The sequence below is a fragment of the Lycorma delicatula genome, chromosome 4 (genome assembly GCF_047948215.1).
Source record: "Lycorma delicatula isolate Av1 chromosome 4, ASM4794821v1, whole genome shotgun sequence".
Classification (NCBI taxonomy): domain Eukaryota; kingdom Metazoa; phylum Arthropoda; class Insecta; order Hemiptera; family Fulgoridae; genus Lycorma; species Lycorma delicatula.
In genome coordinates, this window is record NC_134458.1 from 165,096,854 (window position 1) to 165,109,873 (window position 13,020).

At 30.4% G+C, this 13,020-nt stretch overlaps 1 protein-coding gene across 1 annotated transcript in view; it reads right to left on the bottom strand.

Moving 5' to 3' along the window:
* Positions 1–9,820, bottom strand: part of LOC142324054 (uncharacterized) — a 143,265-nt gene extending 133,445 nt beyond the window's left edge. Inside the window, exon 1 of the mRNA XM_075364661.1 lies at positions 9,626–9,820. The gene's annotated coding sequence lies outside the window, so the exon portion shown is untranslated. The remainder of the gene's footprint in view (positions 1–9,625) is intronic.
* Positions 9,821–13,020: the final 3,200 nt, after the last annotated feature.

Consider the following 13,020-nt stretch of genomic DNA (forward strand, 5'->3'; position numbering starts at 1 on the left):
ATTTAACTAAACACATTCCGACATCCCTGCTTACACAAATATATATATAAACAATCAAACATAAGAAGAGCGCTTCAATGTTTTTGCGTGGGAGAACTTCAAAACTTATAGAAAAACATTAAACCGGGCATCAAAAATGTTGATTTTTTAAGATACTTTCCCGTATTATGCATAATACTCCATACTATGATAGCCTGGGAAATAAAAAGGTAAAATTTTGATGATTTTTACTATAAAGTTATGGTTTATAATACAACAGTAACTTTTACTGGCGACCTGACACGAATCACAACTCACTCCACAACCAACCGTTCTCAAGTATAACGAACATCAACGGGAAAAGATAAGAGTAAAGCGGTTTCCTGTTAATTTGTTCACACGTCATATGTACTACATCATATCGGCAGTCAGAACCTACCGAAATGCAGATGTTATTCAATCCTGCGAGTGACAATTTCAATCTATTCATCACAGAGACCGGCCGTATAATGAAGCAATCCTATAAGAAAGGACAAATCCGGTTAGTACCCCGCTTATACCTCAGGTGTTTTACATGCGTTGCAGTCGTGAGAAAGACCAGAACAGAAGTTGTAATGCAACAAATTAATCCACCCCTTTCTATTTTACAGTAATGCAATTCATTTCAGCATGGGAAGATACATTTTATGTATAATGTTATGTTATACTCCTTTTATTATATATTAAAAATATTTTAATTTGAAGTATACAAATTTACTATTTTTTTATTTTACAAAGAAGTCTTTGTTCCTTTATCTGTAGCGTTTCGGTAAAAGTAGATTAACGAACAGATTTCTCATGTCAGATTGTATAATACTCCCATTTGCTCCGTAGGTTACTGCTACTAACGATTCGTCAAATCTCTTCGATTATGTACATTTATCTACGGTTTTATAATACATGGTAACGAGGGAGAGATGGCATAACAGAAACGAACCGTTTGTTTTTTAAAGGATGTATACTAATTTAGTTTATTATTTTAGCATTTATTATTTCGTATTATGCACTTTCATCTAGTTCGTTTTGAGCATTATTATTTTTTGTTTATTTTATATTTATGTTGGTAAAGAGATTATCAGAGTAATAAATTTTTTACCTCTATAATTTTGGTTTGTTATTTTTATTTTCTGCAGAATTCCTTTAAAACCTATTTATATTTTTCTTCTTTTTTTTGTATAAAATTACCTAAATTTTTGATGATAGCCATATTTTTTTTTGTGTGTAGATCTTTAATTCGGCTTTTTGTTTTGTTTTTTTTTTGCGGATTAAAGTTATATCATGATGAGTATAAATGCCACATTCAAAATAAAAAAAATCGTTTCTTATTTAAACTATAAAACATTTATTTTTAACCGATTAAAACTATCATAATACCAGTATATATAGGTTAACGGGTGTCGTGCATTTTTATGGCAGAAACTAAGAATTGGAAACCTCTGTAAAATTTATTTAATAGCTTATTATCGGGCGAATCTAACTTGTTTTGAATGAAATAAATTCGTATCGATAATTACACAGTGAATTCGGTAAGGTGAAGATTTTATTTTATAATGAGTTATCAAAGGTTATTTATTATCTAATCGATCGGGTAGATAAAATCGTCGAAGAGCTTTCTTTATTAAACCGAAGCCTTCTTTATGCCTTTCTTAAACAAAGGAATAATTTTTATTTAAATATTATCTCCGTGGCGGAGTGGTAGCATCTAGCATTTCATATGGGATTCCGGGTTCGAATCCCGGTCAGGTTTGTCATTTTTCATACGCTATAAAATTTTACTTCCATTTTCCCATGTTCAAGCTTCAGAAGCTTCTGCAATGAAGCATCGAGCTTCTGCATCGAGCAAAGAAAATAATAAAAACATTAATGTAGAATTTTACCGGCGGATTGCAGAATCCTTCAGATTCAGTTTTTGAACGCAAATGAATGAGCAATAATTTTTAAATTGAATACATTCATCTATCTTTCTTAGGTTTCTCAAGCTTAGAAGCTAAGAAAGGTAGATAAATATACTTGATATAAAAATTATGACGATCTTAACAGAAAAAATATATGTTTTATTAATAATTTGAATGAGCAATAATTTGATAAATAAATTACGAAAAAAAATATTAACAATAATGAATTTGTTTTTGGCTCATAAAAAATAATACATCTACATCACAATATAAATCTTCATTTTTTTGTAGATTTTTTATTTTTTTTAAATATGTTTCAAATCATTAATATATTCGTATTGTCATATGTACGTATATTATTATTGTACTGACGTAAAAAAAATGTAGATATTACTGCTACTCTACAATAGCCACGACTTCAAAACACTGAAAAGCTAAAGACAGTATTAAAACATTTTAATTAAATTTTTATATTCTTGTATTTTTAGTTCACGCAAGCGATTTTCACAAAATTATTTTAAAGTATTTATCGCTTAACATCCTTTAAAAACGCTAAATTTTTAAACAGTATTCACAAAAAAAAATTCCAACTTTTTTAATCAAATTATTATATGTTTGTCATAACACAATAAAGATGTGTTGTAACATATTTTTAGCACATTCAGGAAGTTTTTAAAAAAACAAAAAACTGCGAATAGATCAATTTTAAATTCCCAATTTAGTAAGTTTGCCCCCCCCCCCCCCCAAAAAAAAAAAAATTCTTGTTGTTTTGCTGCTACCCGAGTTAAAATCTAATTTACAAAATTCTTCAGTTTTATTTACAAACACGTGTATTTGTCCATTCTGTATTTAGTTTAATTCTCAAGACTATTTACAGATTTTATTAGTAGGACCAATAACGGTGAAGTTTCATTAACCGGTTAACTCTAAGGATAATTTCTACGTAGGAATATGAAATGGCAATCTTTATAGGGTATGAAGAATGCCATGGCTTCGAACTCGGGATCTTCCGGATGAAAAGCTGAGTTGTAACCGTTCCACCACGGAGATCGGATTACCGAAGTAAATAAAATTAAAAAACAATTTTTGTTTCAACACTACCCTCAAAAAAATTATGTTTTATTCATTTTTCTAACCTTTCACTCTTTTTATATATCGATTTGAATATTTATTAGACTATTATTAACAAATGAAGCATTTTTATATGAATATTTTTCTGTCGCTGTTATTGTAGGATAGGAGGGATGAACCCGATCCTTAGATAGATTTTCCTAAATTCTGACTGTTTTCATGCTATCGACTTAAAATATTTTAAACTTTTTTTACTAACGAACCATTTAAAGGATGAAATAGTTTCAAAGATTTCAGAGTTATAAGTAACAAAGCCCATAATTACAAAACGTAGGAATTCTACTGATTTTCCAACGGTTTTAGTTAATCGATTGCCGCCTTTATTTCTTTATTTATTTATAATCATTACTAATTTTTTTAATGAGACTTATTTGACACATTTAGAAATACGTTTTACGGTCTGCTATTACTACTGGTTCAACAAATATCTTTTTATAAATTATTAATAATATTTTGATAAGAAATAAATAACGTTCGTAAAAATGTCATTGTTGATAGTAATCTTTAACTTTATCATCAGTTGAAAGGAACTAAATTTTTAAGCTCTATAGTAGATAGCGGATATCGGTGTACTTTTGTGGTTGGGGTTCAATTAACCATACATTTCAGGAACAGTCGGTCTGAGTCTGTACCTCATTTACATGTCATGCATATCATTCTCATCTCACTGGGCCATGGGAGAGGGGCTGCTTATTATTCACTAGTTGAACAGATTGAAACGTACACATTAGGAATAATAATAATATCAATGTCGGAGTTTGTTCATGGTTGGAAATCCTTTTAATTATTTTTGGTCTTAAATCGTCAGTTATAATTTTAGAAATATAGAAGTAACATAAGATTTTTTTTTTTTGTATCCCAAAAGATTGTAAGAATGTGATATTAATTAGTCGTGTCCAGAAACTGATTCCGCGTGTAAAAAATATAACTTTTATGAAAGTATTAAATATATTTAAAATAAAGGTAATTAGATGGTGGTAATTAAAGATTCTAATGTATTAGAAAATACATTCATTTTTTCATTGTAGCATTTCTACCATCGATAAAATAAATAATAATTATAAAAAATTTAATTAGTTATCAAGATCCGATGTTTATAGTTACTGTATATAAGTTAATGTAAAATATGTATCGTGCGCGTAGTGTGTGCGTTTGTTTTACATGCACGCGTACTTGTCCGTATTCGGCGATAAGGTTTTCTTTGATAAAGTATTTAATTACAAGAATATAATTGTGTAAGTGACTGATTATCATATAAAATAATAATTTTAAACTGGTTAAAATAAAAATAACAATTAGGATTGTGATTTAATAACTCTGGTCATCATAAAATGATGTCATTACATGTCAAGCCAGACATGTATAGATATGTCAGTGAGTCAAGTAATGAGTAATTCAACGTGATAAAATTTTCTTCAGTATGAGTTCAGCTCTTGGAATGACTTTAAGTGGGGGTGCTGCTCAAAAAAAATTTTTTCTGGCCCTTTTCAAGGCCACAGTTAAAGTTTTCTGTAAAATAAAATAACCGAAAAAAAATGAATCAATAGAATCGCTGGAAGCAGGATAATAATCTAATTCTACACTTTATCACATTCAAGAATATGGTACACGATTTTAAGCACACTGACCGTATTTGGTTTAACCGAATAAATAAAGTCAGTACAGATAATATTTTTTAGTATTATTAGATAATAACTTAATAAAATGTCCGCTTAGAACACCACTGTCCAGTGGTGCTTAATTTAAATTTCTGTGTACACAGAAACAAATACATAATTAGTTTTTACTAATTTCCTTCTCTTTCGCCCTTCCAGCGTGTTTTTGGACAGATTTGGTAATCAAATAGCCCTTGCTTTCCGCCATCTTCTGATAACTATTGAAAAAAGAACCAAACGGCTTTCCTATTCCTTCCACCGACTAAACTAGAAAAGGGAACGAACAAGAAGCGATCCATACAAACGCGGAGTAAAAAAAAAACTACCTTTCACCAGCACACAGGATCGGCACTGCGGTAGCGACAGTGATCTCTCTCCCTCGCAGCTCCCTATGTGCACATGCGCACAACAGCCAAACACCACTCTGCTGGAACTGTGAAGCGCACAGAGATACACAGATTTTTATATATTTTTCATAAACTGGGAGATGGCTACTGACATTAACCTTAGGGATTTTATATTGCACAAATATAAACAAAGAATAAAAGAAAAAAGGACTCATTATTTTAAATGTTATCGATAATATCAAGTGGAGATGTGGAGGTGCTGCAGTTCCACAATGTCTATACGTGAGCCGCCACTGGTTGTGGTAGTGGTTTTATCATAGACATATAAAGATCGTTTCATAACTGATGCCATAGATTTGGTGAAACATTTTTATGACAGAAAAACTTTGGGTATTATTTTATTGAACATCAAAACTTGTTAAGTTGTGTGTGTGTGTGTGTGTGTGTGTGTGTGTGTGTGTGTGTGTGTGTGTGTGTGTGTGTGTGTGTGTGTGTGTGTGTGTGTGTGTGTGTGTGTGTGTGTGTGTGTGTGTGTGTGTGTGTGTGTGTGTGTGTGTGTGTGTGTGTGTGTGTGTGTGTGTGTGTGTGTGTGTGTGTGTGTGTGTGTGTGTGTGTGTGTGTGTGTGTGTGTGTGTGTGTGTGTTTCGCTCTGTGTTTTATTGCACTCCATATGAAACAATTTTCTTGAAGTATTTTAAATAATTAAGTATTTATAAATTAAAAATTAATTATTTTTATAATTAATTAAGTATTTCTGTTATATTTCAATTTATTTTCATTCATTAAATCATTTTGAATTTTACAATGAATAAGAATCGGGCTTGTAAAAATTCTTTAAATATTTTTTGTTACGTTTGCGGAGAATTCACCACGAAAAGTCAACAAAAACCAGTACCGAATCTGCTGAAAACTGCTTACAAACATTATTTTGACTGTCCCTTGGGAGACCAAGCTAAATCCTGGGCTCCACATGTAGCATGCATCAAGTGCTACATTAAACTAACCCAGTAGTTAAAAGGAAAAAAAGAGCATTTGTCTTTTGGCATACCTATGATTTGCTAACCATTATTTGGCGAGAGCCTACTAACCATTATGATGACTGCTATTTTTACTTAACAAATGTTACTGGTTTCAGTTCAAACAATAAAAGCAGTATTGCATACCCAAATGTTCGTTCAGTTATGAGACCGTTACTTCATGTTAAATCAACACCATGACACTTGGAGCAACACTTGGAGCAATCGGAAACGTTAAATCGATTGCTCCAAGTTCTTGGAAAGAAATTTCTGATTCCCCAGAAGGCTCAACCGATGAATCCTCAATTTAAGTAGATATTAATTACATTCCAGAAGAATCAAATACTGAACCTCACCTCATCACACAAGCAGAACTGAGCGACCTGATTCGAGACTTGTATTTGTCGAAACAACATGCAGAACTCCTAAGTTCACGTCTTAAAGAATGGAATTTATTAAACAAGGATATTAAAATTTCAGTAAATAAAAATCGAAACGAAAATTTACTGAAATACTTTAGATGAGATGGCTTAATTTGCTCCTGCCATGATGTTTGGTGGCTAATGTCTGAAATGGACATTGAATATGTTATTCATGATTGGCGTTATTTATAGACTCATCAAAAAAAAAGCTTAAAGGCAGTGTTATTGCATAATTCGAATAGGTTTACTTCTATGCTGTAGAAATGAAAGAAACATGAAATTATGTCAAAAATTTTGAAAGCTATTAATTATGATGAACATTCATGGTGAACCATTGCTGACCTGAAAACGATAGGGCTTCTTATCGGTCTCCAGAGTGGCTTTACAAAATATATATGGTTCTTGTGTTTGTGGGATAGTCAAACTACAGATAAACACTACGCAGTTAAAGACTGTACATAAAGAAATCAGTTTACCCCAGGAAAGGAAAACGACGTCAATATTCCTCTTGTCGAAGCAAATCGTATTATTTTACCTTTTCTATACATAAAACTAGGCCTGATGAAGAATTTTCTCAGCGTTAGATAAAGATAAAGACGGCTTTAAACATTTAACTGAGTTTTTTCACAATTAAGTGAAGCTAAGTTTAAAGAGGGAATATTCATCGGGCCACAAATAAGAATATTAATTCGTGGAAATAAATTTCACAGCAAACCGAATCCTAAAGAACTAGCAGCTTGAAGTCATTCAAAGATTTCATTACTGGTTTTCTTCGAAACAAAAAAGCTAAAAACCAGGATCAGCTTATAAATGAACTCTTAGTAAACTACAAAAATTTAGGCTGCAGAATGTCAACGAAAATTCATTTTTTATATTCTAATTTGAACTTTTTCCCTTTAAACTTGGGTGACAGTGACGAACAATAAGAAAGGTTCCACTAACATATACATATGGAACTACGTTATCAAGGCAGATGGGGTGAATCTATGATGAGTGACTACTGCTGGACGATAAATAGAGAAGACTACTGAACACAAAAGGAAAATAAGAAAAAAAAATTGAGATAAACGTAAATGTCTGCAAAACAAAGGTAAGAATTTTAATTGTAATTATTATTATTATTTTTGTATTCTATTGTTTAAAAGGTTTCTCAGTATTTTAAAGGGTCATAACTAAAAATCTGAGGGTGATGAAAAAAACTGATATCATTTTAAGATTCAGCGTAAAATATACATTCTAATTCACTTACTTCTATCTCAGTTCCAATTTTTTTTTTTTTGACCTGTGTTACACATAAATTCCAAGTATATTTTACTCATGCAGTAACAAACAGATCATTGTGTAATTAATGAAATTAATTTGTTTTTTCTTATAAATAACAGCTGTCTAAAACATTTGATATAGTTAGTCTACTGTTTTTCTTTTTGTTTTTTTTTTTTTTTGAGCTTATACCTCAATAAAATAGTATAAATGCACAATAACTCTATTTACTTTATCCGTTTCTTGACGCGTCATACAATACAACAGCTAAGTCGATTTGGAATGAAATGTTAAATTCAGTTATTTTTTACTGATATGTAAACTATTTAATATATTAAAATATGCATGCATCTTCCTGTTTTTCATGAAGAATCGCTATTATAAAGCACAGGATATATTTTAAATTATTTTTTTAAAAACTATTATACTTAGATTGAAACATTTAGAATGTGCAACAGCTTTGAAAAAAATGTTCCCCTCCGAACGGGGGAATTTATTGTAACTCACTTGAAGGTGAATTAAAAAAAAAATTCTAGCAAAAACTTTGAAATAACTTGTAGAATTTGTTATTTTTTACTATTAAATGATGATTTTTACCCATCTTCTGACGAAATTTAATTTATGTGATTTACTATACAAAAAACAATTTATCAAAATAAGTTTAAATAAGTCCGCTCTGTCGATCCCGTGAAGGAGCGGTAGCGTTTCGGCCTTTCATCCGGAAGTCCCGGATTCGAATCCCGATCAGGCATCGTATTTTTCATACGCTAAAAAATTTCCAATTCGTTTTCATATGCACAAGCTTCCAGCTTTATATAGTGAATTAATCATAAAAAAAATTTAAATGAATAATTGAAATTTATTTACATATAGTTTAAAATATCTTTTATGGAATTTTTTTTTGGAGGGCTAATTTACTACTTCCATTAATAGAAAACCGTAAGAATACCGGGTGATTCAACTTACGTTAAAATATACTTTAAAAACAGAAATTATTGTTAAATGGTTAATATTTTTTTTTTTTTGTACAAGTGCTGTTTTTTTTGTTTAGTTGAACTCATTTCATCTAATTTAATAAGTTGTGTTTGTATATAAGGTATACGTGTTTAGGGGGGAGGTTGGGATTGATTTTATTTATGATTACAGTGGTTGTACAAAAGAATATCTATTCAATTTCTTGAGCAATTATAAAACTCCTGCCAAAAGATAACGTTTTAATATTACGTTTCCGGTTAAATAAATAATAAAAACATAATTATTAATAATTATATGTTTCCCATTTAAACTCGAAGCTTGTGTGGGGGAACGATCATGCGAAAAAGTTTTAGAGTAAGAAAAATGTCAAGCCTGAATGAAATTCGAACCCAGGACATACTGAATTAAAATCTGAGTCGCTATCACTCCGCCACGGTATTTGACAAATAGGTTAATTATAATTATAAAATAATAAATAGAAAAAAATGTAAATCTACAGGAGGAAACGTTTTATCTACTGAAGATCACTTTTTAATAGTTTAAGTCGGCATCTGGCTTAAGATTTTCGTTTTTTGTAAATGGAAATTATAAATTCTATATAGGGGATATATAATTACATTTCACATTAATTATTTTATTTATCTATTATTTTGTGAGTTAGGTTGGTTACGTTATTTTCATATTATAGCAGTTCATGTACAGTTGATTACTAAATAAAAAATAATGCACAAGATGAAAAAACAATTACTTATATGACTCGTATATATTTATCATTCAAATCAAGACAGTATAATTTTTGCGGCTAAGGTAAAAAAAAAAAAAAACATATTCTCTAAAAAAAAAAATTGTTATTTTGTAAAAAAAATCTTTTTTAAAAATTTAATAAAATTTCTTTGAAAAACTTACATATATGAAAAAAAGTAGATAATAATCGTATGATTTTCCCGATGGTTAAACTCAAGACGACATACGACGACTGACGGTCGAGATATGACTGAACTGTTGCGGTTCTCCGACTATTTGATCTTCACGAAACGCAGTCGGTATCGTTGTTCTTGTAATAGACGCATACGAGTACAATTTCAGTTGAAGGAATACATCATGTAGAGAGGGCTAGTGTAAGTGGTGGATTCTCATCACCAGAAAATAACTATAACGCATGCGCCAAATCCCTCCTTCCTTCTTCCCCACCCTATTATACATATATATATACATATATACTCATCCTTACTGTATAAACACACACACTTACAAAATACACACCACTTCAAGGTCATGTACATTAGGGTGAATTTTAGATTGTATTTGTTGTGATTATTATTATTTTCTATTATGATCGTCTAATGTCAGGAACCGTTTTCGTTAAATAATAGTCATGTATGCACCTAACGGTTTTATTTGAAAATTTATTGTGACATACAATGTCGTATTGTATAATATATGTTTTACTTAGTGTATTGTATAAAATGTAAAGTAGTTTTTTTATTACCCGTAATAGCAGAGATCGATAAAGAAAGAAATAACAATTATAATGTAACTTATTTTAAAAAGAATCAATCCGTCACTCTAGCAAAAAATTCTCTTGATAATGTGAGGTTTTCTGTACAATTTTTTTTTTTTTTTCTGAGAATGTTCAATGTTTTTCCGTAGGGAAACCTTGCTTTAGTACCTCTTTTGTATCCTTTGGAAATCTCTTTAATATCTGGAAATAAAAAAATTCTCTATATTTAAGCCGGCCTTTTCAAAAAATGTTATCAGTAATATTGTGCTTTCATCTCGGACAAAGATACTCCGATCTCCTAAGGATTTTTGGGCAGAATGGATTGTTGACTACCTGAATTTTTTTTTTTTTTTTTTTTTTTTTTTTTTTACATTCATTCCAAATAAGCGATATTAATGTTGCATTGGTAACCAATTAAAGCGTATTAAGTGGGCTTTTTACATAAAATTGTATTATTATTATTAATACTTATTTATTTATTTATTCTATTTACCATGTTTATTAATAACATCTGGAAAGGTATAAAATCATTTTTAAAGATTATTTAACCTTCAACGGATAGATATAAGATACACAAACGAATGACTGAATATGAAATACCTCTTAATCTTTATAAGACTATTATTATGACGTAGACTAGAAAGATATTACTGGTTAGGTAAGAATATAGAATAGAATCCCAAGTGATATGTAGTGTACAGGCAAATTGGTGATTTAGGCATTTCCTTCGCTAACTTGCTTTATACACAACATGTGGATATCATCAAATCGAAACCATGAAGGAATCTTGGGATGCTTTTGTATGTGGGTAGACACTTACAGCAAATTAAAACAGTCAGGAACCTCTTCTAAATCCTTATCAGATCGATCTTGGGAGGCTGTTCTGTAATTTGGGATTATGTCAGTTAGATTACTAATTTGAAGGTTGAGGCTGTGAAAAGAAAATTCCTCGGGAAGTTAAGTTATCGAGGGCTTAATGTAATCTTATGAAGTTCAACGTAATCAATTGATCGTTGCTTCCTTAGAATGTAGAAGAAATATACAGAAAGTTATAAAGCGGTGCGTGGATTTATCGATGTTAATATTTTTATTATAGGTATTAAGGTACCATATACTCGTGTGTGCAGTAGATATATGTATATTTTTAGTAAATATTTTGTGTATTTGAATATTGTCGACCGAGTGTGCTGTCACCGGTAGCTAGATGTATAAATAGCTTGAATTTAATAAATGAAAGTGGAGTACATATGTTCACTGAGGATCTTTAATTCTATTAAGATAAAGAAGAGGGAATTTTAAAGATAATGCATTAATTGAATTTTTTTTAAAATTACGTTGTAATCTTTATAAATGTTACAAATCGCACTCGACATTAGTTTTAAGATAGACACTGTGTAGCTAATATTTGAGATATTATGTTAGTTTACTCTGTACTTTAGTTATGTACTGTTAAAGATTGAGAAAAAGTGCTCAAGATGATGAAAACTATTGTTTTATTAGATTCGATATTTAGAATAAGGGTTAAATATTTTGATAAAACAAAAGATAAATATTAAGAATTAAAAAACACGACTGCCAAAAAAAAAATACTGCTCAAAACTTGGGCTCTTTAATATAGGATAATTACTATATCGGATAATTAAAGAGCGTGCGAGTGACAATTTGTACATAGTATAATTTTTTTTTAAATTTATTTAAACATATATATATATATATATATATATATATATATATATAGAGAGAGAGAGAGAGAGAGAGAGAGAAAGAAAACCTATGACACTCCCGGTAATATGACAAGATTCTAACGCGGGTCATACATCCAAATTGGTTCAGTCGTTAAACTCATACGATGGAACAAAGTTACATATATACACCCTAAATACATTAAACTCCTTTTGGGCAGTCGTGTATCAATTTTTGTTCTGGTTTGGTTCCATCGTAATTTTGAATTATACTAGTAAATACCCCGTTTGAATTTTGAAAATCGGACGATTGCTTGCAGAGATATTATAACAACAACCCATTGCACCTTCCAAAACAGCGCCTCAGAGGCACCTCATTTGTTACCGGTTGATGGTGATAATTGGTCTAGCCTCATACGAGGTGCTTGCATCAACCCGCCACTCTAGCCTCGTAAGCAGTCCCCACGAAAAGCCCATTATTATTAAACAGATTTTTTTAAATTTATTTAACATTATTTTATTTAACGTACATTTAATTCTATTATTTTTGTAATATTATTCATTCGATTGATTCGAATAATTCAGTTCAAATTCTGCTCACACAGTGATAGAGGTTAAATATAAGGGTAAAAAAAAAACTCCTAAACACTCCCGATAACATAAGGATTCTAGTACGGGTCATAATCTAAATCGGTTCAGCCGTTGTGCTGCTACGGCAGAACATACATGCATACTTACACCATAAATATACATTACACACCTTTTTTGGCAGTCGTGTAAAAAGATAGCAAATAGATTTACGCAGTAAGCATAAATCTACCCGTTCATCTTGATAAACTGAATGAAAGTTAACCCTTCTTGACTTTCATCCTTAATGTTTCTTTGATTTCTTTCATAAAGAGTACACTAATAAAAATTTAATTCAATCGAAAGGTTTTTAAATCAACCAAATGGGAAAAAATCGGATATATTGGAATGGCCAATCATCGTACAATAAGATTTTGAAAACAGTGTTCAGAATTACTGTTGGATTAGTGTACATAAAATTAATAGTTACATATAATTTTAATTAATAATTATTTATACATTATCATTAAGGGCGCTCTCTAAATTTTTAT